Below are 26,096 nucleotides of genomic sequence, written 5' to 3'. Positions count from 1 at the left end.
GAAAAAACTCTTTTGTACCAAGGAGCAAATTCTGTGAAACCATCGGTTTTGACCCTGCGATGGACTGGTGACGTGTCCAGGTTGAACCCTGCCTGATAAATTACCACTGTGAATAGGAAGAAGACTGTAGAGATAATAGATCGATGGAGAAGTAAAATCCTGATGATACTAAAAAGCTCATTCTGTGAATCCATCTTTTACAGCCCTGCAATGGCTTGGTGACCTGTCGATTATATCACGTCTTCTGCCCCGTGATTACTGTAGTCACCAGCAGACGCATGAACTTGAATGGAATTGAACCATGTATAAAGAAAGGAATAAATCAATGTTCAGGTTCATTTGATTTTTATTTTATTTTTTTAACCTTTTCACTGTTACCAAAGCTTAAACAGCTTTAGGCATGACGGTACTTGTGCTCTATAGTGTGTGGGAGGTAAGCACATATTCAGTTTGCAATCACTCTCAATAAATACCAGTTTGAGCCAAGGAAAATACTTTTTTTTTGTGCACACACATCATTTATGCATCTGGCCCCTGTAATACTGAAAGAGCCACTGACATTTCGCACAATATAGGAGCAACAGAAAGAGGAGCAGGAAAAAAAATTGCTTGCACAGCAGCTTTCAATATCATTTTTCTCTTTGCTGCTGGTGCTTTCTCTCACTTGGAAGCCATTGTTAAGCAGAGGTTTTCTGAAGATGTGAGTTTACTGTTGGCAGTTGCTAATTTGAATCTCAATAAATGAACTGATCCTTTTTATTAATTTATGTCTGGTTTTAAAATGTGATATTTTTCTGCTGTGTGCTCCACTGCTTAATACAGTACGTTAATTATGGTACTAGAAGCAGATTCATACTGAAATACACAGGGAGGACTTTTCACTTTTCTTTTTCATTGATCTAAATCAGGGGTCTGCAACCCAAAATGTTGAAAGAGCCATATTGGACCAAAAACACAAAAAACAAATGTGTCTGGAGCCGCAAAGAATGAAAAGTCTTGTATAAGTCTTAGAATGAAGACAACACATGCTGCATGTTTCTATATTATTTATAACTGGGGAAAGACTTTTTTTTCATTATGCACTTCGAGAAAAAAGTCGAAATGTCGAGAAAAAAGTCGAAATGTCGAGAAAAAAGTAAAAATGTCGAGAAAAAAGTAAAAATGTCGAGAAAAAAGTAAAAATGTCGAGAAAAAAGTCGAAATGTCTAGAAAAAAATCGAAATGTCTAGAAAAAAATCGAAATATCGAGGAAATAGTCGAAATGTTGAGAAAAAAGTCGAAATGTTGAGAAAAAAGTCAAAATGTCGAGAAAAAAGTCAAAATGTCGAGAAAAAAGTCAAAATGTTGAGAAAAAAGTCAAAATGTTGAGAAAAAAATCAAAATGTCGAGGAAATAATCGAAATGTCGAGGAAATAGTCAAAATGTCGAGAAAAAAGTCGAAATGTCGAGAAAAAAGTCAAAATGTCGAGAAAAAAGTCGAAATCTTGAAAAAAAAGTCGAAATGTTGAGAAAAAAGTCGAAATGTTGAGAAAAAAGTCAAAATGTCGAGAAAAAAATCGAAATGTCGAGAAAAAAATCAAAATGTCGAGGAAATAGTCGAAATGTCGAGGAAATAGTCGAAATGTTGAGAAAAAAGTCGAAATCTTGAGAAAAAAGTCAAAATGTCGAGAAAAAAGTCGAAATCTTGAGAAAAAAGTCGAAATTTTGAGAAAAAAGTCGAAATGTCGAGAAAAAAATCGAAATGTCGAGAAAAAAATCGAAATGTCGAGGAAATAGTCGAAATGTCGAGAAAAAAGTCGAAATGTCGAGAAAAAAGTCAAAATGTCGAGAAAAAAGTCGAAATCTTGAGAAAAAAGTCAAAATGTCGAGAAAAAAGTCGAAATCTTGAGAAAAAAGTCGAAATTTTGAGAAAAAAGTCGAAATGTCGAGAAAAAAATCGAAATGTCGAGAAAAAAATCGAAATGTCGAGGAAATAGTCGAAATGTCGAGAAAAAAGTCGAAATGTTGAGAAAAAAATCGAAATGTCGAGAAAAAAATCGAAATGTCGAGAAAAAAATCGAAATGTCGAGAAAAAAATCGAAATGTCGAGGAAATAGTCGAAATGTCGAGAAAAAAGTCGAAATGTTGAGAAAAAAGTCGAAATGTTGAGAAAAAAGTCGAAATTTCGAGAAAAAAGTTGAAATGTCAAGAAAAAAGTCGAAATGTTGAGAAAAAAAGTCAAAATTTTGAGAAAAAAGTCAAAATGTCGAGATTAAAAAGGAAAGGAAAAAGGAAGAAAAAAAGAGAAAAAAGGAAAAAAAGGTCAAAGCATTTTTGAAAAAGCTCCAGGGAGCCACTAGGGCGGCGCTAAAGAGCCGCATGCGGCTCTAGAGCCATGGGTTGCCGACCCCTGGTCTAAAACATAGGAATGGCAGAAGGTGAAAGAATGAAGCACTGAGGGGGAAAATAGCAGACAGATAAACAATGGAAGCAGATGTGCACAGAATTCAATCCTGTCTCAGCTTGTTTATGTGAATTTTTTTTCAATCTGAGGGTTGTAAGATTCAGCTGGGACTATTTAGTGTGTGTGTGTGTGTGTGTGTGTGTGTGTGTGTGTGTGTGGCGTAGTATTTACGTTGTAGAGATAAAATTGTGCCCAGTTCACTTTGGGGACTCGTCTGCTGTCTGAGGACAAACAGTCTTGTTCTTTTTAACACAGGCTTCATCTCTACAACGCAGCTTCCACCAGCATCAAAATAAAAACTGCTTCTCTGCAGCTGTAAACATTTTTGCAGCTTGTATTTGATCTTAGTTTTTCACACTTAGACTATGTCTAGATTAAATAAGATACATTCCAAAATAATGTTTTCATGCAAAAAAATGCACAATTTGACACACTCACATTAGTTTGTGGAACTAAAACCAACCCACTCTACAGTTATTTTTATCTTATGTCGTTTTGGGGTTTAATTTCAGGTAGGCTGATCCACTCCTGATTGTTTTACATTTTATCTTTTTATCCTTTGTCTTTCAACCCAGTTTTGAGATAGTGCCTCTATTGTTTCAAATTGTAATTTGTTTTCTCTCTCTATCTAATTCTTCTATTGGTTTTGTTTTTATTCATCTTAATTCTATAGGTGTTCAGCTCTTTGGCCGACTGCATTATTTTGAAAGTGCTTTACAAATAAAATTGAGTTTAATTGAAGAAAGTACATATTTGAAGGTGGGAGGGTTGGGTGGAGCTTGACACTCCAAATTACAAATCAAGAAAATGTGCAAATAAACAATTACTTTGAACTGTTATATGATACATCATTAACAGTAAAACTTAACTGAAGCTGCAGAGTTCGAGAGGTCGTTGTCTGTCCTGAGATCTGAATTCAGCTCTCATCTGGACTTAATGGATATTTCTTACAATAAAAATAGCTTTTTGTTGATTATTATATCGGCTTTTAGTCATTTGGGTTTATACATTAAAGACTATGGGCCTGATTTACTAAAGGTTTGCGTGTGTTAAAACGTGTGCAAACTTGACAGCACCTGCAAACCAAAGTGCCAGCTGATCTACTAACAGCGTGCAAAGAGGACTGCGCCTCTCAAATGAGCAAAATAGCACACGCTGTTCATTTAGTACTTTTGCCCTGATGAATAATCAATATGGGGCGTACCCGCCAGAAAGCGCTAAATACTGGGAGGGGAAGAGGCAAATATCTCCATTTACCACACGCAATGAGATTTACCAAGCCTGAAAGTAATTGCGGGGATTGTGATTGCGTCTGTATTTAATACGTTCGAAAGGAAGGTGCTAATCTCCACATGCAAAAGGAGAAATATTTTATTTGAATGTTAAATCGAGTATTATTCAGCAGTATTATTAGAGAGTATTATTCAGCAAAAGGTTGCCACAGGAGGCACATTCATTTTTTTATTTGTGATAATAAATAAATCACGTGTTTTCATGGAGAAAAAAGTGTTTCTTATTGTGCGCCTGTTCTGCAGTTGTCATACCCCGGTGTCGTGCCGTATTCAGCACCCCTGCCGTGAAAAGCACCCCCTCGTCTGACAAAAATGATATTCTCATTCCGTGTCATGTTCTGTTTAGCGTCCAGTTTTGTGTTAATGATTCATGTTTAAATGCGCTCATGGATTCCACAATAGTCATACTTTCCCACAATCACAGTCACAGATAACAAAAATCGGGTAAATGGTTATTGATGTCATTAATTAATAGCCTGCTTACTGTGTTGTCTTCCATAATATTTGTAAATATATATAATATAAACTCCTAAGTATGTGTTTGTGTGAGTGTGTATATATAAATATATTGAAGTGTCAGTGTGTTGTTTTTTTTCTTGGTCTACTTATCATTGAATATACGAGGGGGTGCTTTTCACGGCAGGGGTGCTGAATACGGCACAACAATTTGCCTCTTCCACTAATATCTCTAACTCCAACTCGTCAAATTTCATTTTGCGCTTGCGACTATATCCTGCTTTCCATCCAGACTCTCCATGGCGCAAAGTTTGCGCCGCAAACCGTAAGACACGCAACACCTCATTTAAATACTGCTGTTTGCACCTGTTATCAATTGCGTACGCAATCTTAGTTGATCACCCGCAAAACACACAACAACAGCACGTGCAAACTTTTTCAGTACACACGCAATTTAGTACTCTTTATTTAGGATCTTAGTAAATCGGGCCCTATGTGGTTAAGGTTAAGAATAAAGAAAAAATGTAATTAAGAAGGCAACATGATTTGCATTAAAATAGAAATTGCATCACAGAGTCAAGGTGTGAGAAAATCTCTAATCCGAGTGCTGAAATGAGCAGGTCCTAAAATGATTGTCTCAGTGATTTTTCTGCAAAAATGAGTAAATATCCACTGACCCTCAAGTTAAAATGTCCAAATCTACAGCAGAAATGAACATATTTACAGTCATGTTCAAAGACTCAAACTGACTTCCCTGACAGTCACCCAGCAGTGAATTTACATGCCCATCATCAAGTACAATTCTAAAAAGCCACAGATTTATGCATAGTTTGGGGTATTTGAGTCAAGCTGATACAACTTTAGTAAGTGTTTAGCTTTGTTTTCACTTCTGAGCTGTGAATAAATACCCAACAGCGTAAAATCCTTCTAATTTTACAGACAGTATGTGTTGTTGTCGGCTACTATTAATAGTGCAGATCGGCCTCCCCCGCCGGCCCTGGCTCGGCCTGGAAGAGTCAGACACAGGACACAGCTTAGCTGAGCAGCAGGCAGCCGCTAACTGGGCTAGCAGGTTTACAAGCGCTAAATCCTGCCGACGTGAACCCAGACCTGCTGGGACGGAGATCTAATGAAGCCCCAGGAACCCCAGGGCTGCAGCCACTTAGCAGACGGTCCCAGTTGAGCTTGATCACAGCTCCTCCACTCCTCATTTCAGCTTCTAGTACTCGCAGGCTCGCCACCCGTCCCTTCAAATACGGAATTGTTCCGTAATTGGGAATTAAAAGTAGCGTTCCGTATTAAACCAATACGGACACATATTATGCTCTTATTTATCGATGTCATAATATACAGGTAAAGGTTGGAAAATTGGAATATATTGCAAAACTTCATTCGTAGTAAATTCAACTAAAAGTGAAACAAATATATTATTTCCCACTACATTCAAAGTGAGATATTTCAAGCCTTTATTTGTTATGATTTTGGTGATTATGGCTCACAGTTTTTGGAAACCCCAAATAAAAAATGCCCAAAAATTAGAATATTTTATGAAATCAATAAACAATTCAATCATCAAAATTATAACAAATAAAGGCTTAACATATATTGCTTTTGCATGTAATAAGACTAGGTAATATATTAGTTTCACCTTTTAAGTTAAATTATTTAAATATATTAACTTTTACACCATATTCTAATTTTCCGGCCTTCACCTGTAGCTATATTTATATTTACTTGCATGTACATCTTGGCTGATGTGGACATACATAGCATTTCGTGCAAATTCAATGCTATTAAAGCACTTTAAACTTTAAATCAAAGCATTTAGTTTTTTCATATAAAATAAATACATGTCTATGCAGTTTAGAAGTTTTGTGGATGTCCCTTTTTTTTCGCGCCTGCGCTGCTGAAATCGGGGCGCTTATTTCTATTTCTGAAAGGTGGCAAACCTAAGTACTCGCCTAAAATATCATTTCAGTAGCAACATCGAAAATAAGGATATGGATCAACAGAAAAAATGAAATGAAAGACTTGTTTGCATTGTAGTTCAGCATGATCTGAGCTCTGTTGGAGCCCCAGGGACCTAAAGGGTGTGGTCAGTTATCCAGGTCTGGGATAGTCCAGCGTCCTTGTGGTGCTGAATCAGAACTCCGGCAGTCTTCCTTCAGCTGAGGATAGATGGATAGATTTGATCACAACGTAAAAGTAAGATAATGTTGGAATCCAGAATCTAGAAAGTTCCTGGCTTGCTTGTTTTCCCATTGCTGCCCATTTGCCCCTTTTTGAACTAAGAGGTACGGTGGCCGAGACCCGCCATTGCTGAAAATAAAAGTTGCAAACAGAAACAAACGCTGCTGCAAATAAAATAAACGCTTAGCAAATAAAATAAACGCTGCAAACAAAAAGAAATGCCGCTGCAAATAAAAGAAACACTGCAAATATAAAGAAACCCTGCTGCAAATAAAATAAAAAAACAACGCAAATAAAAAAGCCACAACGGAAGTGAATTACCGGGGACTATTTTTGCCGATGCACCGGTGTTGCACATTAAAAATGACACGTATCGACGTTGAACACTAACCTTTTCACTTATTTTCTCGTTCGTTGTTCTTCTTATTCCTCGCTCTTCTTATTTCTTCCTTTTTTAACTTACGTCCTCTTCGTCTTCTTCTTCTCCTCTCACGTAAAAAACACCGGTGCATCAGCAAAAATAGTCCCCGGTAATTCACTTCCGTTGTGGCTTTTTTATTTGGGTCGTTTTTTTTTATTTGCAGCTGCGTTTCTTTACATTTTCCAGCGTTTCTTTTATTTGCAGCGTTTCTTTTATTTGCAGCGTTTATTTTATTTGCAGCGTTTCTTTACATTTGCAGCGTTTCTTTTATTTGCAGCGTTTCTTTACATTTGCAGCGTTTCTTTTATTTGCAGCGGCGTTTGTTTTCATTTGCAGCGTTTCTTTTATTTGCAGCGGCATTTGTTTTCATTTGCAGCGTTTATTTTATTTGCAGCGTTTATTTTATTTGCAGCGTTTCTTTTATTTGCAGCGTTTCTTTACATTTGCAGCGTTTCTTTTATTTGCAGCAGCGTTTGTTTTTATTTGCAGCGTTTCTTTTATTTTCAGCGGCATTTGTTTTCATTTGCAGCGTTTATTTTATTTGCAAAGCGTTTCTTTTATTTGCAGCGGCGTTTCTTTTTATTTGCAGCGTTTCTTTGATTTTTCAGCAATGGCGGGTCTCGGCCACCGTAAAGAGGGTATGTGTCAACAACTCCTGCCAACGTGCTGCTGTCAAGCTGGTCTCAAGAAAAAGACCTGGAACCGCCTCTCAAGAAAATATGGTTGACATCACAGGGAGTTTTGTCCGGTCCCTCCCCAACAATCACTCCCACATTCTCTGCAGAAACCATTCAGAAATGCCAGGCAAGCCTCCAAATGACACACATTAAGAGACCCTTCCACCCTTCTGTCAAGCTGGGGGGGGCATACTGGCCTGAACATAAAGCCATTGAGCAAATATGTTTGAGAGTTACCGTGTGTGATGTTCTAATTACATTAATAACATGTGACATTTAGTATTAATTTAAAGTTCACAATAACATTCAGGCTGTTACAAGACTTGACATTCGCAAAGTGAGCTGGACATCAGACAGACATCATTAAGATAATATAAGCAGTACAAATATTTACCTGTGTGCGTGCAAACATACAAGCAGTACTCGAGTTGTAAAAATAAAATCTGGGGGGGATGGTGGATTTTATCAAATGGGGACAGATAATTGTTGCTGATTACAAATAATATAATATATTACAAATAATAGCAGTGACCAAAACACCTGCAGAAATACTGCAGGAATGACATAGCAGCAGTTAAATGCAGCCTTCTGTAAACTTTAAATATCCACTGGACTTACATCAAATACATCAAAACACAACAATAAAAAACAGTTTTCTGAACTTATCAATATGACTCTGTCCTTCACAGGATAAGTAAAATGGATCACTGCAAAAACTCAAAATCTTAACAAGAATATTTGTCTTATTTCTAGTTAAAATGTCTCATTTTAGTAAAAAAAATCTCATTACACTTAAAACAAGACTCATCCCTGGAAAAAACAACAATTTTCACCTGTTTCAAGTAGATTTTCACTTGAAATAAGTAGAAAAATCTGCCAGTGGAACAAGATTTTTTTGCTTGTAATGAGAAGATAAATCTTGTCCCACTGGCAGATTTTCCTACTTATTTCAAGTAAAAATTTACTTGAAACAGGTGAAAATTGTCAAAAACGTTATTTTTCTGGTGTTATTTTTCTGGTGATGACTCTAAATGTTGAAATAGCAGTAAAACCACATTCATTGATGAAATCACATAAGGGATGGAAAGGAGGGATGGCAGTTTTACAGGGGGGATGATTTTGACCGTTTTCCTCATCCCCCCTCAACTCCAGTACTGCATACGAGTGAACAATACCTAGCGTGCATCTATACTCCTGCTAATACAGAAAATACAATAGAGTATGTGTAGTGTTACTGTACATAGGATTTGCATTAGGAGGAAGTACGTTACTGAAGTTTACCTGAGGTTGACTTGAGGTATCGGGCTTTTAAAAGGACAAGTGGTGAAAGGCGCTCTTAATGCTGGTGAGCTTTCACCCCGAGGACTTTGAAATTGATGCCTGAGGGAAGAAGCTGGTACTCAAGATGAAGAGGAGGGATAGGATCTGGAATAATTTTTTTGAGCCTGTTTGATGATTGTTTCAAAGAAAGCCAGGAGTGTGATATACAGTACTGCCTTTTTTTCTTTTTCGTGTCTCCTATACATCTGGGCTTTCAGCTGAAAATGGCAGATAAACTGAGATTCTGCCTGGATAAACACTGACTAGTCAAACACTCTCGTTTTTTGTGATAAGACTTGTCTTTCTTTTCGCCATATACTCATTGACACTTGTTCAGCAGTCCGATTAAGTTTGGTGGACAAGAAAACAAGGCTGAGTGGGGTTTGGAAACTGGTCAGGACATGTCCATGATAAGGCTTGATAATGGCAAAAACAACAGGAGCAGGCTTCAAAACAAAGATATTGGGATGACATTCAAAGGGCTAGTTGATTTCTTGCTGATAAGTTTTGCCATTAAAGCCGAGCCAATTTTCCAGGCGTGCAACTATTTTTTGGATCGGGCCGGATTTCGACGCCCAATCGTTGGTCGTGCCTCGTGCAGTAAACGTGGGGTAACGACGAGAGATTAACACCTCACAACGAGAGATTAACACCTCACGACGAGAGATTAAAGGGAAAGTTCCCTTTTTTACAACCTGGACCTTATTTCTGGCATTTTTTATGGTTGTATACTCACCCAGAAAGGTTTGGTGTCATTTGGAGTCCTTCGGAAGATATTAGGAGTTTTGTGCGAGCCACTTCTCCATATAACGGTAGTGAACGGGGCACAGCGGGACACAGACGATGCAGCGTCTAAATAACACATTATTGCCGCGAAACTCGTTCATTTCTTTTATGAATCACTAGATCTGCTTCCAGGACCTGTTGTCTACATCCGGGGCTGTGTGTGTAACAAATAAATCAGTTTGTAAACAAGACTTCTGACCTGCATGATGTCATCTCTGTGCACGCATCCCGGACAGGTACAGCAAGACTTTGCTAACGTATGCTCTGGCTCAAAACGGTAAGGATGTCCATCATATTCAAAGTCGTCGTCCACAACCTCAGAATTTGACAAATATTCAGACATGTTTCAAATAACTAACAGTAGCGAACTCCAGCTGTACACAGAGCTGTGTGTGCGATGCGCGCACAGAGATGACGTCATGCAGGTCAGAGGTCTTGTCACAACTTTTGCGGTATGCGTTCATTGTTGTGTCTAAAAATGATGCGTAGTGCCCACCCAATCAGAAACGGTACAGATATTTTGTGATTTTTTTTTATATATATATATAAAAAAATAAAATTATAAAAAAATAAAAGGATCCCCATAACCTTTGATCGGGTGGGCAGGACGCACATTTGGGTGGACACAGCCCACCCCTGCCCCAAAACCAGCCTCGAGAGCATCGGGTCGTACAGTGTAAGAACATAAATCGTGGGCTGTGAACTTTTGAACTCCGCGATCTAGTCGTGCAGTTTGAGATGGGGCTGAATCAAACGATTTAAAATATCACACAGTGTATGCCCAGCTTAAGATAATTCACCCTGTGTAAGCTGATTTTCTGAAAAGGTTTAAGGTTTTGACAGTTTTGGGGTTATATCACGGTTTTTGTATTCCGGTTCCTGTTTTATTTTGAAATCCCATGTGTATTATGAGGCATTATGTAGTTTTGTCTCGACCTCCCTTGTTTCCATCTTCCCTGATCATTTGCACCTGATTATTGCCAAACCCTCTGTGTATATCTTGTCTTGTCTTTCCCTTGCTCCCTGTGGATCTGTACTGTTATCTCCTACCAGCTCCGTCTCCTGCATCTGGTTCCTACTCATCTGAACCCTGACAAAAAGGCAAATTATAGTCTGGTGGTTTGATTTGGGTTTGGGCCCTCCCAGTATGAATACTGGTCATGATAGACATTACTTGGCTAACAAATAATAAGCATGAATTCCAATCAGACGCTAATAAAAACACTGCAGGGGGGAAAGATGAGACTGTACTGTTCAGTGTTTTAAATTAACGCTTATTAGCCTCCTTTTTGGGGAAGCAATTAAATTATAAAAGTAAGCAGCCATGATGTAATTTAAAAGTACATTAAGAGAGTGTCTCAAATACTTGAGACGAGGTCTGTGGAGTTCAAGCCATGTGGTTCTGCAAAGCCTTTCCATCTGTCAGGCTGGCAGCTTGGTGTGCCAAGGAGAAGAGTTGCGAATGCGGACATTAATTTAAACTTTAAACCCACACCTATCAGGACCAACCTGTGAGCTCTGATTTAACACCAACAGGACAGTAACAGATGAAATCAAAAAATCTAAACAGATTTTTTTTTTCTGAGAATAAATTAGCTGTATACTTTGTAATTGTACAACAGTGTATATGATAAAAATATACATTCATGATCACTGATCAGCATTTCCTCACAATACAGTCCATGACAATACTATTATCACAATGTCAAGAGAATACCGTTTTTGCGGACCATTAGGGTACGGTGGCCGAGACCCGCCATTGCTGAAAATTAAAGATAGGCTACGCTGCAAACAGAAACAAACACGACTGCAAATAAAATAAACGCTTAGCAAATAAAACAAACGCTGCAAACAAAAAGAAACATTGCTGGAAATAAAAGAAAGGCTGAAAATATAAAGAAACCTTGCTGCAAATAAAATAAAAAAATGGCACAAATAAAAAAGCCACAATGGAAGTGAATTACCGGGGACTAATTTTGCAGATGCACCGGTGTTGCACATTAAAAATTACACGTAGCGACGTTGAACACTAACCTTTTCACTTATTTTCTCGTTCGTTCTTCTTATTCCTTGTTCTTCTTATTTCTTCGTTTTCACTTACTTCCTCTCCATCTTCTTCTTCTCCTCTCACGTAAAAAACACCGGTGCATCAGCAAAAATAGTCCCCGGTAATTCACTTCCGTTGTGGCTTTTTTATTTGCGTCGTTTTTTTTTTTATTTGCAGTGGCATTTATTTTATTTGCAGTGGGGTTTCTTTATATTTGCAGCGTTTTTGCAGCGTTTCTTTAATTTTCAGCAATGGCGGGTCTCGGCCACCGTAATTAGGCGGAACATCAATGAACAGGTCTATTTTCATACATAATGCGCACCGGGTTATAAGGCACATGATAAAACATGTATAAAGCGAAATAAAACAGTCAGGTAAGTTGAACCTTATTCAACTCATTGACAAGAACTCAGAATATTGTTCAGCTGTAACTAATACGGAAAAATACACAAATACATGTGAAAAATACACCTCATTTGCATTAATCTTGTAAAACTATTTGGATATTCTAAAAAAATAAGGTAAATTCACAAAAAGAAATTATAATAAATGTAATTAACAGAAAAATAAAACAATAAGCTATAAAAAAAAATCACCCTTTTTAAAAGTGCTCTCTATTGAGATCATTGTAAAGATTTTTCTCCAGGAACTTTGTTTTATAAAAAAAAAAAAAAAATTATTCACACAAAATAAATCGATAAAGTAATTTCTTATAGCAAAGATTGCTCACAAAAAGTTCAGAAATAAGACTCTCTGGCACTTGTTCCCCCGTATTATTAGCCACGACCACGACTCCATTGTTAGTTTTCGCACTAGTTTGACAGGAAATTGACCGGTGATACTAGTTGGCTCATGATCAAACCATTCCAGAATGGGGAATATTTAGGATACTGATACTGAATAAAACGTTTGTTTTATTAATATATATTTCTGTTTAACTAAATTATTTCCCATATAATAGTTATGATGGAATTTGAACAAATGTTATCTAAAAAAAACATTTTTTCAGTCTGATGCACTTCTTGGAGTATTGCTCCGTAGCGCCAGGAGTACGTGTGCCCCTATTTGAGAAACTCTGATTTAGGGGACTGCCTGAAACCCCAAATCTCTCATTTTATTGCCCTTCTTCTTCAAGTAGGAAAATCAAAACACAAACCTTGATCTTTAATTTATTGTTTTGATCATGGCTAGAGCAAAACACTTCACAGCACCTTTTTAAGGCGTCATCCAGCTCATGACGGCAATAGTTTTAAAGCATCTGTTTTCCCCTAAAAGGGGTTGTGGTCTTCCTAATGAGAGGTACATGATGTGGAACGATTGTACCAATAAAACAGAAAACATTACTTTTTCATTGTGCTGCTCTTTTTAATATATATATATATTTTTTTTTTCAAGGACTAGAGATGTGCTTTTGAGTCTGCATTGCTGCTTCTTTTTTTACCAAAGCATACTTATCTTTTTGACCTTCCCAAGAAAAGGAATTAAGTAAAAACAACAAGAACAAACAATATATTTAAGATCTAAAGATATCTAAGCTGTGTCCCAATTCAGGTTCTGGTCCTTCTGAGGACGCGGTCTTCGTAGGCCACGCCTTCGAAGACCGCGAAGGCCGTACCGAAGGCTGGACGGACGCTGGTGAAATGAGACGGTCTAGCCTGTGGGGGATTTCCTGGTTACGTCACCAGCTGTTCCCGCCCTTGTCCTACGTCACTGTAGAAAGAGAAAAGAGAGAGAAAAAGAGAAAGAAAGAAAGAGAAAAAGAGAAGGAAAGAGAGAAAAAGAGAAAGAGAGAGAAAAAGAGAAAAAGAGAGAGAAAAAGAGAAAAAGAGAAAGAAAGAGAGAAAAAGAGAAAGAAAAAGAGAAAGAAAAAGAGAAAGAAAGAGAGAAAAAGAGAAAGAAAGAAAGAGAAAAAGAGAAAGAGAGAAAAAGAGAAAGAAAGAAAGAGAAAAAGAGAAAGAGAGAGAAAAAGAGAAAGAAGAGAAAAAGAGAAAGAAAAAGAGAAAGAAAGAGAGAAAAAGAGAAAGAAAGAGAGAAAAAGAGAAAAAGAGAAAGAAGGAAAGAGAAAAAAGAGAAAGAAAGAGAGAAAAAGAGAAAGAGAGAAAAAGAGAGAGAAAGAAAAAGAGAAAGAAAGAGAAAGAAAAAGAGAAAGAAAGAGAAAGAGAGAGAGAAAAACAGAGAAAAAGAGAAAGAAAGAGAGAAAGAAAGAGAAAGAAAAAGAGAAAGAAAGAGAAAGAAAGAGAGAAAAAGAGAAAGAAAAAGAGAGAGAGAAAGAAAGAGAAAAAGAGAAAGACAGACAGACAAGAAAGAACCAAAAAAAAAAAATGGAGCAAGAAGTTTTGTTTTAGTTTTTTTTGTTTTTCATTTTGTTGGAGGAGGAAGAGAGGTGTGTCCGCCGGCGCCGGCGGAAATAATGTATTTTTCGGAAAAAATTTGAATCTGAAAATATTTTTCTGGAAATAAATATTTTTCTGACTGTGCGCAATGAATCTTGGGATATGGTGGGCCGCGGAGGATACAACCGATGGATCCTTCAAACAGCGAGAAAAGAAGGCTGCATTTGTGGGCTGCATTTGAAGGAGCCTTCCAAATGGGACAGCCTTGGGCGCGCCGCCGTGACGTAATCGGCCTTCAAATCCAGCCCTGGAAGGACGCAGCCCCTGGATTGGGACGAAAAGAAAGAAGGAAAGAAAGAAAGAAAACACAATAGAAAAGAAAGAAAGAAAGAAAGAAAACACGATAGAAAAGAAAGAAAGAAAGAAAGAAAGAAAGAAAGAAAGAAAGAAAACACGATAGAAAAGAAAGAAAGAAAGAAAGAAAGAAAGAAAGAAAGAAAACACGATAGAAAAGAAAGAAAGAAAGAAAGAAAGAAAGAAAGAAAGAAAGAAAGAAAGAAAGAAAGAAAACACGATAGAAAAGAAAGAAAGAAAGAAAACACGATAGAAAAGAAAGAAAGAAAGAAAACACGATAGAAAAGAAAGAAAGAAAGAAAGAAAACACGATAGAAAAGAAAGAAAGAAAGAAAGAAAGAAAACACAATAGAAAAGAAAGAAAGAAAGAAAGAAAGAAAGAAAGAAAGAAAGAAAGAAAGAAAGAAAGAAAGAAAGAAAGAAAGAAAGAAAGAAAGAAAACACAATAAGAAAGAAAGAAAGAAAGAAAGAAAGAAAACACGATAGAAAAGAAAGAAAGAAAGAAAGAAAGAAAGAAAGAAAGAAAGAAAACACGATAGAAAAGAAAGAAAGAAAGAAAACACGATAGAAAAGAAAGAAAGAAAGAAAGAAAACACGATAGAAAAGAAAGAAAGAAAGAAAGAAAGAAAACACAATAGAAAAGAAAGAAAGAAAGAAAGAAAGAAAGAAAGAAAGAAAGAAAGAAAGAAAGAAAGAAAGAAAGAAAGAAAGAAAGAAAGAAAGAAAGAAAGAAAGAAAGAAAGAAAGAAAGAAAACACAATAAGAAAGAAAGAAAGAAAGAAAGAAAGAAAACACGATAGAAAAGAAAGAAAGAAAGAAAGAAAACACGATAGAAAAGAAAGAAAGAAAGAAAGAAAGAAAGAAAGAAAGAAAGAAAGAAAGAAAGAAAGAAAGAAAGAAAGAAAGAAAGAAAGAAAGAAAGAAAGAAAGAAAGAAAGAAAGAAAGAAAACACGATAGAAAAGACGATAGAAAAGAAAGAAAGAACCAAAAAAAAAATGGAGCAAGAAGTTTTGTTTTTGTTTTTTTTGTTTTTCATTTTGTTGGAGGAGGAAGAGAGGCGTGTCCGCCGGCGCCGGCGGAAATAATATATTTTTCTGAAAAAATTTGAATCTGAAAATATTTTTCTGGAAATAAATATTTTTCTGACTGTGCGCAATGCATCTTGGGATATGGTGGGCCGCGGAGGATACAACGATGGATCCTTCAAAATCCTTCAAACGGGGGGAAAAGAAGGCTGCATTTGAAGGAGCCTTCGAAATGGGACAGCCTTGGGCGCGCCGCTGTGACGTAATCGGCTTCAAATCCAGCCCTGGAAGGACGCAGCCCCTGGATTGGGACACAGCTCTAGACTAAAATATTTCTGAGAACTTTCACTCCATGTCCTAGCAACAGCTGCATTTAGTCATCAGTCGCCATAGAAACCTTCAGCCACTATTTCAAGAAACATTTATTTGAAAAACCCTTATCTTTTTGTGCCAAACAGACATGTGGTGCTCATCTGAATGTATCATATGTCAGTTTGACTAGCAAGTACTGGCAGAGCCCCGTGCAACCAGTTTGGAGGATTACAAGGATCTTCCAAACATGTAACCGTCCACAAAGCAAGTTTAAACATTTCCATTTTCCAGGAACTTAAAGTGTGCTTTAAAACAGATGAATTTTCAAATTTGTTTTAAACAAAGTATTGAAATGTGAGGAATTGTATTAAAGTGTGATTTCATGACAAAGCTACAAAGCAAATTCAGAAGACAGAAGGCAAATGCAGCAAAATAGGAGAGATGTATTTTAAAGTACAGAACAGTATATGTTCTTTCAAGGATTGTTGTATGGAATCGTTCAAACCTGGTTCATAATTCCTGCCTTTTTATTTGAGTTAGAAACAAACAGACTCTACAGCAGCAGAATGTAAAATTCAGGCACAGAAGAAGAAACAACGAAAAAAGAAAAGCAGCCAGAAAGTGTTCAGCAGCAAGCTGTGGAGCCTTCTGAGCTATCAGAAATACAGATTAAATTTGTTGAGACAGTCTTAGCTGCTCCTGATTCTTTGTGTGGGTATTTATTTAACGTAATTAGCTGTTTGGATGTTGATGTGCTGATTCTAATAAATCAAATGAAGCTTTTATCTGAGGCAAGCTGTGGAATGTGTGGCAGCGTGTTCTATAAAAGGCTGATTGCATGTTCAGGAGGAGGGTCACCACTCCAGAATCACCACCGTTACCATCAGTTAATTAAGGCAGCAGAGCTTTCATCACACAGTTGTATTTATTTATTTGTCCAACATTTCACCAGAACAATCTGCAAGTTACTTTGGCTTTAAGGTGTACTGTTTTTCAAAGACAGATTTGAAATCTCAGCCACAATCATGCAGTTTGAAACACGTCACCTGGAGCTCACCAGGTCTTATAATGAGCTAAATACAACCTTAGATGAACAACATGTTAAAACCTAGCCAAAATGCAGAAGCAGTGTTTGGAAAATGTAAGTACATATCATGATTCTTTATCTTGTAGAATCCTTGTCAGGAGAAACCCTCGGCCCTCACACCCTTGTGCACGTTCAGGCTGCAGTGGAAGCTTGTATGACTTGATGGAGATTCTTCAGACCTGGACATTTAGCTGATGACACCACCCACGACTCTCTATATCAAACCATTCAAAAGTTATGGTAGAAAATAGATATTGACCAATCAGATGAAGGAGGGGCGCGTTTTTAGGCGTCTATCGTCGCCACGGTAACGCTTTTGACTGAGAAAAGTAATACCATCGTTGCAGGATGGAGACGCACATTTTGATGTATAACACACCTGGGTGCACGTTACGGTGCACCCAGTGGCCGAAGAAATGGCATAAATTGCGCCAAAATTACACGATTAATTCAAAATGGCTGACTTCCTGTTCGGTTTCGGCCATGGCGCCAAGAGACTTTTCTTTAAGTTGCGACATGATACAGGTGTGTACCGATTTTCGTGCATGTACGTCAAACCGTATTGTGGGGCTTGAGGCACAAAGTTTTCTAGGGGGCGCTGTTGAGCCATTAGGCCACGCCCATTAATGCAAACCATTAAATATAAAATCTTACGCCAGGCCTGGCTTGTGTTCAAAAATTGGTGACTTTTGAGGCACGTTTAGGGGGAAAAAAGGCCCTCATTTCGTTGGAAAAAGAAAAAGAAATAATTCCTACAGATACAATAGGGCCTTCGCACTGTAAGTGCTCGGGCCCTAAAAATAATTTCCAATGTGTGATCCGTCTCTCCCATTATTCAACAGGCACACTTTTCCCACATTTCCCACTTCCACATACTACCGTGAACGCATCGTTTGCGATGGCGTCTGCTCCTCCAGGACAAGCCGCGGGCCCCAATGAACTGTACAGTCTGGCATAGTTTATTGCTTTTATACTGCAATTGGTGCCAAGTACGGTCAAAAACAGCTTTTTAAACAGAAATGTGTCACTAATATCATTTTTTTCCACTGCCAATCACGTGAATATAGTGTATATACAGTTTTGAATCATACTTCTACTGATAACTTCTGCAACCTACGTTTCCTGAAGGCAACATGACTGAGGAACGTCCCCCGCCTTCTCTGTTCTGCTGTCACTCATGATGCCACGCCCCTCTCAGTTGATGCCACGCCCCCCACGCCAGATCGGGGCCAAAAGTCTGAACCTGAAAAAAAGATGTGAAACTGAAAAAAAAGATCTGAAACTGAAAAAAAGATCTGATACTGAAATAAAAAGATCTGATACTGAAAAAAAAAATTGAAACTGTAAAAAAATAAGTTTATGATCAAAACTTGAATTTTCAGGTTCAAATTTTATTTTCAAATTAGCAAAACTTTTGGCCTTGATTTGGCTACATACAGTAGCTGCTTCCTTCCTGCTCTCACCGCTCACCGTCAAAGCAGTTCAGAGATCCTGATCGCTGCACGTCGATTCCCCAGTGACTTGTTCTTGTTTACACCAGCAATAAAAGACTTACCTTTACTGTCTCTGTGTGATTGTGCATGTGGGCCAGGAAACTGCCACCCATCATGACAGACTGGACCCCTAGAATAATGATTCCTTTCTTTTTAAGCAAGTGGGATCTAGATGTGCTGCTGTGTTTGAAATGATTATGCTGTTGGATGAATACATTTTATTCAAGCTTTAGCTGTCAGACGGATGGCCTCGCGGTTTGAGGCTTCTCCAGTATAAAGAGGAGTGCATGGTATTCAGGTCTTGTAGCTGGATAAAAGCCATTTTAGATTCAAACACTTCATACCAACCGTCAAGCAGGGTGGTGGAGGGGTGACACATTCAACTGTTTGATTTGTTCCGTCAGTCCAAATAACATTGTTGCAGAAGTCGTGTCATTTACAGAGAGGGATCTGTGTCATTGCTGCACTGCCATGTTCTTTTTCAGAGAGAAGCACCCTCACATGTCCCTTCCCCAGGCCCGGTTCTTAGCAGACTTTTAGCCACCATGTTCTGTTTGCCTTTCCGTTAATAGATGGCAAACTGCTATGGTTGTAGAGACGAGAAACACGGTGTGACACGTCGGTCCTTCATCCAGTTCAGATATTCCACTGCTTTGTGCTCCATTTCCAGACTGAACTTTTATCTCATGCAGATAAAATTTGAATATGTCACCCTTCCACTTTTTAGCCAGACACTCTGACCTTAATGCAGACTTTGATATCCAGTTAATTTATAACGGGCGTCGGCTCTAGCACTTAAGCACTGCCGTAGTGGCTCCTGGAGCTTTTTCAAAAATGTTTGACCTTTTTTTCCTTTTTTTCTTCTTTTTTCTCTTTTTTTTTTAACTTTTTTTCTTCTTTTTTTTCTCTTTTTCCTTTTTTTAGGGCCCGAGCACTTGCAGTGCGAAGGCCCTATTGTATCTGTAGGAATTATTAGGGCCCGAGCACTTGCAGTGCGAAGGCCCTATTGTATTTGCAGGAATTTTTATTATTATTATTATTATTATTTTTTTTTTTCTTCTGACAAAGTGATGGCCTTTTTGGCCCCCTTAACATGCCCAAAAAGTCACCAAATTTTGCACCCAAGTCAGGCCTGGCGAAAAATTTGATATTTCATGGTTTGCATTAATGGGCGTGGCAAAATGGCTCAACAGCGCCCCCTTGAAAACTTTGTGCCTCAAGCCCCACGATACGGTTTGACGTACATGCACGAAAATTGGTACACACCTGTATCATGGGACAACTTAAAGAAAAGTCTCTTGCCGTCATGCCCGAAACCGAACAGGAAGTCGGCCATTTTGAATTAATCGTGTCATTTTGGCGAAATTTATGCCATTCCTTCGGCAGTTAATTCAGCCCGAACCGTAACGTGCACCCAGGTGTGTTATACATCAAAATGTGCCTCTCCCTCCTGCGACCACACGCATTACTTTTCTCTTTCAAAAGCGTTACCGTGGCGACGCTAGACGCCAAAAAGCGCGCCGACCCTTCATCTGGTTGGTTCAGACAGAAAAAACTTTGCGCCTCAAGCCCCATAATACGCTTTGACGTACATGAACGAAAATCGGTACACACCTGTATCATGTCGCAACTAAAAGAAAAGTCTCTTGGCGCCATGGCCGAAACCGAACAGGAAGTCGGCCATTTTGAACATTCTGAATTAATTGCGTAATTTTGGAGCAATATATGCCATTCCTTCGAGAGTTAATTCAGCCCGAACCGTATCGTGAACCCAGATGTGTTATACATCAAAATGTGCGTCTCCATCCTGCGACTACACGCATTACTTTTCTCTTTCCAAAGTGTTACCGTGGCGACGCTAGACGCCAACAAGCGCACCCCCTCTTCATCTGATTGGTCCATATTTGATAGTTCCCCAAAAGGCACCAAATTTGGCATGCAAGCCAGGCCTGGCGATAAATTTGATATTTAATGGCTTGCATTAATGGGCGTGGCAAAATGGCTCAACAGCGCCCCCCGGAAAACTTTGTGCCTCAAGCCCCACAATACGGTTTGACGTACATGCACGAAAATCGCTACACACCTGTATCATGGCACAACTTAAAGAAAAGTCTCTTGGAGCCATGGCCGAAACCGAACAGGATGTCGGCCATTTTGAATAAATTGTGTCATTTTGGCGAAATTTATGCCATTCCTTCGGCAGTTAATTCAGCCCGAACCGTAACGTGCACCCAGGTGTGTTATACATCAAAATGTGCGTCTACATCCTGCAACACCACGCATTACTTTTCTCTTTCAAAAGTGTTACCGTGGCGACGCTAGACGCCAAAAGGCGCGCCCCCCCTTCATGTGATTGGTCCATATTTGATAGTTCTCCAAAAGTCACCAAATTTTGCATGCAAGCCAGACTTGGCGATAAATTTGATATTTCATGGTTTGCGTTAATGGGCGTGGCCTAACGGCTCAACAGCGCCCCCTAGAATACTTTTATCTGCCATAACTTTTGAATGGTTTGACATAGAGAGTTGTGGGTGGTGTCATGGGACTCTGTAATGAGTCCTTAAGCTTCGTTGGCCTTAATTAGCCCCGCCCCTTCTTCTGATTGGTTGTCCCTTTTTTCTGCTATAACTTTTTAATGGTTTGACTCCCGCTTCCTGATTCAAACGTCTGCCGGCCCCGCCCCCCGACCAATCAGTGGCGAGTAGGGTGATGACGGCCCTGCCCCCCGACCAATCAGTGGCGAGTAGGGTGATGACGGCCCCGCCCCCCGACCGATCAGCTGTTGTAATGTGGTGACGTCAGAAATAGTCCCGTGCTCAGCCCGGTTAGAACCTCGGTTGAATGGTTACAGAAAGAGTAATAAATGAAATAGTAGTGCTTTACTAATATTTATACCTTACAAATATTTTAAAAAGTTAGGAAAACAAAGTTCCAAACATTTTATCGCTATGTTGGTCTCACCTAACCCAGTAAATCAATGTGAAAGGTATATCTGAGACATAGCTCACCCAGAGCATTGCCGTCTTTCGTGCCAGAGGTCGGGAGTTCGAGCCTGTTTAATGCCGAAATTTTTGTCAGCAAATTTTGTGTTTTTTTTTCATCAAAGTGTGCGTCTCCATCCTGCGACGACGCACATTACTTTTCTCTTTCAAAAGCGTTACCGTGGCGACACTAGACGCGAAAAAGCGCTCGTCCCCTTCATCTGATTGATCCATATTTGATAGTTCTCCAAAAGTCACCAAATTTTGCATGCAAGCCAGGCCTGGTGATACATTTGATATTTCATGGTTTGCATTAATGGGCGTGGCCTAACGGCTCAACAGCGCCCCTAGAATACTTTTCTCTGCTATAACTTTTGAATGGTTTGACATAAAGAGTCGTGGGTGGTGTCATGGGACTCTGTTTTGAGTCCTTTACCTTTATTGGCCTGAATTAGCCCCGCCCCTTCTTCTGATTGGTTGTCCCGATTTTCTGCCATAACTTTTGAATGGTTTGACATAGAGAGTCGTGGGTGGTGTCATTTCTGATATGCTTATGGGGGGCGGTGGACGTGAGTGCGAGGGCCCGTTCATCGCTGCTTGCAGCTTTAATTAGGGCCCGAGCACCTTCAGTGCGAAGGCCCTATTGTATTTGCAGGAATTCTTTGTATTATTTTTTTTTTTTTTATTATTATTATTTTTCTGACAAAAGGAAGGCCTTTTTGCCCCCCTAAACATGCCCAAAAAGTCACCAAATTTTGCATGCAAGTCAGGCCTGGCGAAAAATTTGATATTTCATGGTTTGCATTAATGGGCGTGGCAAAACGGCTCAACAGCGCCCCCCGGAAAACTTTGTGCCTCAAGCCCCATGATACGATTTGACGTACATGCACGAAAATCGGTACACACCTGTATCATGGCACAACTTAAAGAAAAGTCTCTTGGCGTCATGCCCGAAACCGAACAGGATGTCGGCCATTTTGAATTAGTCGTGTCATTTTGGCGCAATTTATGCCATTCCTTCGGCAGTTAATACGGCCCGAACCTTAACGTGCACCCAGGTGTGTTATGCATCAAAATGTGCGTCTCCATCCTCCGACACCACGCATTACTTTTCTCTTTCAAAAGCGTTACCGTGGCGACGCTAGATGCCAAAAAGCCCGCCCACCCTTGATCTGATTGGTTCAGACAGAAAAAACTTTGCGCCTCAAGCCCCACAATACGGTTTGACGTACATGCACGAAAATCGGTACACATCTTTATCATGTTGCTACTTAAAGAAAAGTCTCTTGGCGCCATGGCCGAAACCGAACAGGAAGTCGGCCATTTTGAACATTCTGAATGAATCGCGTAATTTTGGAGCAATATGAGCCATTCCTTTGAGAATTAATACGGCCCGAACCGTAACGTGCACCCAGGTGTGTTAGACATCAAAATGTGCGTCTCTATCCTGCGACTACGCGCATTACTTTTCTCTTTCAAAAGTGTTACCGTGGCGACGCTAGATGCCATAAGGCGCGCCCCCCCTTCATCTGATTGATCCATATTGGATAGTTCCCCAAAAGTCACCAAATTTTGCATGCAAGGCAGGCCTGGCGATAAATTTGATATTTCATGGTTTGTATTAATGGGCGTGGCAAAACGGCTCAACAGCGCCCCCCGGAAAACTTTGTGCCTCAAGCCCCACAATACGGTTTGAGGTACATGCACGAAAATCGGTACACACCTGGATCATGTCGCAACTTAAAGAAAAGTCTCTTGGAGCCATGGCCGAAACCGAACAGGAAGTCAGCTATTTTGAATTAATTGTGTAATTTTGGCGCAATTTATGCCATTCCTTCGGCAATTAATACGGCCCGAACCGTAACGTGCACCCAGGTGTGTTATACCTCAAAATGTGCGTCTCCATCTTGCGACTACACGCATTACTTTTCTCTTTCAAAAGTGTTACCGTGGCGACGCCAGACGTGAAAAAGCGCGCCTCCCCTTCATCTGATTGGTCCATATTTGATAGTTCTCCAAAAGTCACCATTTTTTGCATGCAAGCCAGACTTGGCGATAAATTTGATATTTCATGGTTTGCATTAATGGGCGTGGCCTAACGGCTCAACAGCGCCCCCTAGAATACTTTTATCTGCCATAACTTTTGAATGGTTTGACATAGGAAGTTGTGGGTGATGTCATGGGACTCTGTAATGAGTCCTCAAGCTTCGTTGGCCTTAATTAGCCCCCCCCCCCTTCTTCTGATTGGTTGTCCCTTTTTTCTGCTATAACTTTTGAATGGTTTGACATAGGAAGTCGTGGGTGGTGTCATGGGACTCTGTAATGAGTCCTTAACCTTCGTTAGCCTTAATTAGCCCCGCCCCTTCTTCTGATTTGTTGTCCCGATTTTCTGCTATAACTTTGGAATGGTTTGACATAGAGAGTCGTGGGTGGTGTCATCAGATCCTGTATGGAGTCCTTGACCTTCATTGGCCTGAATTAGCCCCGCCCCTTCTTCTGATTGGTTGTCCCTTTTTCTGCTATAACTTTTCAATGGTTTGACATAGGAAGTCGTGGGTGGTGTCATTTCTGATACTTATGGGGGGCGGTGGCCGTGAGTGCGAGGGCCCGTTCATTGCTGCTTGCAGCTTTAATTATTATTATTATTATTTTTCTGACGAAAGGAGGGCCTTTTTGCCCCCCTAAACATGCCCAAAAAGTCACCAAATTTTGCATGCAAGACAGGCCTGGCGAAAAATTTGATATTTAATGGTTTGCATTAATGGGCGTGGCAAAATGGCTCAACAGCGCCCCCTTGAAAACTTTGTGCCTCAAGCCCCACGATACGGTTTGACGTACATGCACGAAAATCGCTACACACCTGTATCATGGCACAACTTCAAGAAAAGTCTCTTGGAGTCATGCCCGAAACCGAACAGGAAGTCGGCCATTTTGAATTAATTGTGTAATTTTGGCGCAATTTATGCCCTTCCTTCGGCAGTTAATACGGCCCGAACCGTAACGTGCCCCCAAGTGTGTTATACATCAAAATGTGCGTCTCCATCCTCCGACACCACGCATTACTTTTCTCTTTCAAAAGCGTTACCGTGGCGACGCTAGACGACAAAAAGCGCGCCCACCCTTCATCTGATTGGTTCAGACCGAAAAAACTTTGCGCCTCAAGCCCCATAATACGCTTTGACGTACATGAACGAAAATCGGTACACACCTGTATCATGTCGCAACTTAAAGAAAAGTCTCTTGGCGCCATGGCCGAAACCGAACAGGAAGTCGGCCATTTTGAACATTCTGAATTAATCGCGTAATTTTGGAGCAATATATGCCATTCCTTCGAGAATTAATACGGCCCGAACCGTATCGTGCACCCAGATGTGTTATAAATCAAAATGTGCGTCTCCATCCTGCGACTACACGCATTACTTTTCTCTTTCAAAAGTGTTACCGTGGCGACGCTAGACGCCCACAAGCGCACCCCCCCTTCATCTGATTGGTCCATATTTGATAGTTCCCCAAAAGGCACCAAATTTGGCATGCAAGCCAGGCCTGGCGGTAAATTTGATATTTTATGGTTTATATTAATGGGCGTGGCAAAATGGCTCAACAGCGCCCCCCGGAAAACTTTGTGCCTCAAGCCCCACGATACGGTTTGACGTACATGCACGAAAATCGCTACACACCTGTATCATGGCACAACTTCAAGAAAAGTCTCTTGGAGCCATGGCCGAAACCGAACAGGAAGTCGGCCATTTTGAATTAATTGTGTAATTTTGGCGCAATTTATGCCATTCCTTCGGCAATTAATACGGCCCGAACCGTAATGTGCACCCAGGTGTGTTATACATCAAAATGTGCGTCTCCATCCTGGGACTACACGCATTACTTTTCTCTTTCAAAAGTGTTACCGTGGCGACGCTGGACGCCAAAAGGCGCGCCCCCCCTTCATCTGATTGGTCCATATTTGATAGTTCTCCAAAAGTAATCAAATTTTGCATGCAAGTCAGACTTGGCGATACATTTGATATTTCATGGTTTGCATTAATGGGCGTGGCCTAACGGCTCAACAGCGCCCCCTAGAATACTTTTCTCTGCCATAACTTTTGAATGGTTTGACATAGGAAGTTGTGGGTGGTGTCATGGGACTCAGTAATGAGTCCTTAAGCTTCGTTGGCCTTAATTAGCCCCGCCCCTTCTTCTGATTGGTTGTCCCTTTTTTCTGCTATAACTTTGGAATGGTTTTACATAGAGAGTCGTGGGTGGTGTCATCAGATTCTTTATGGAGCCCTTGACCTTCATTGGCCTGATTTAGCCCCGCCCCTTCTTCTGATTGGTTGTCCCTTTTTTCTGCTATAACTTTTGAATGGTTTGACAGAGGAAGTCGTGGGTGGTGTCATGGGACTCTGTAATGAGTCCTTAAGCTTCGTTGGCCTTAATTAGCCCCGCCCCTTCTTCTGATTGGTTGTCCCTTTTTTCTGCTATAACTTTTGAATGGTTTCACATAGGAAGTCGTGGGTGGTGTCATTTCTGATATGCTTATGGGGGGCGGTGGCCGTGAGTGCGAGGGCCCGTTCATCGCTGCTTGCAGCTTTAATTTGTATTTTTTTTATTATTATTATTATTATTATTATTTTTCTGACGAAAGGAGGGCCTTTTTGCCCCCCTAAACGTGCCCAAAAAGTCACCAAATTTTGCACCCAAGCCAGGCCTGGCGAAAAATTTGATATTTAATGGTTTGCATTAATGGGCGTGGCAAAATGGCTCAACAGCGCCCCCTTGAAAACTTTGTGCCTCAAGCCCCACGATACGGTTTGACGTACATGCACGAAAATCGGTACACGCCTGTATCATGACGTAACTTAAAGAAAAGTCTCTTGGCGTCAT

This window comes from Cololabis saira, chromosome 15, assembly GCF_033807715.1.
Source record: "Cololabis saira isolate AMF1-May2022 chromosome 15, fColSai1.1, whole genome shotgun sequence".
Lineage (NCBI taxonomy): Eukaryota > Metazoa > Chordata > Actinopteri > Beloniformes > Belonidae > Cololabis > Cololabis saira.
This window is presented reverse-complemented; position numbering follows the sequence as displayed.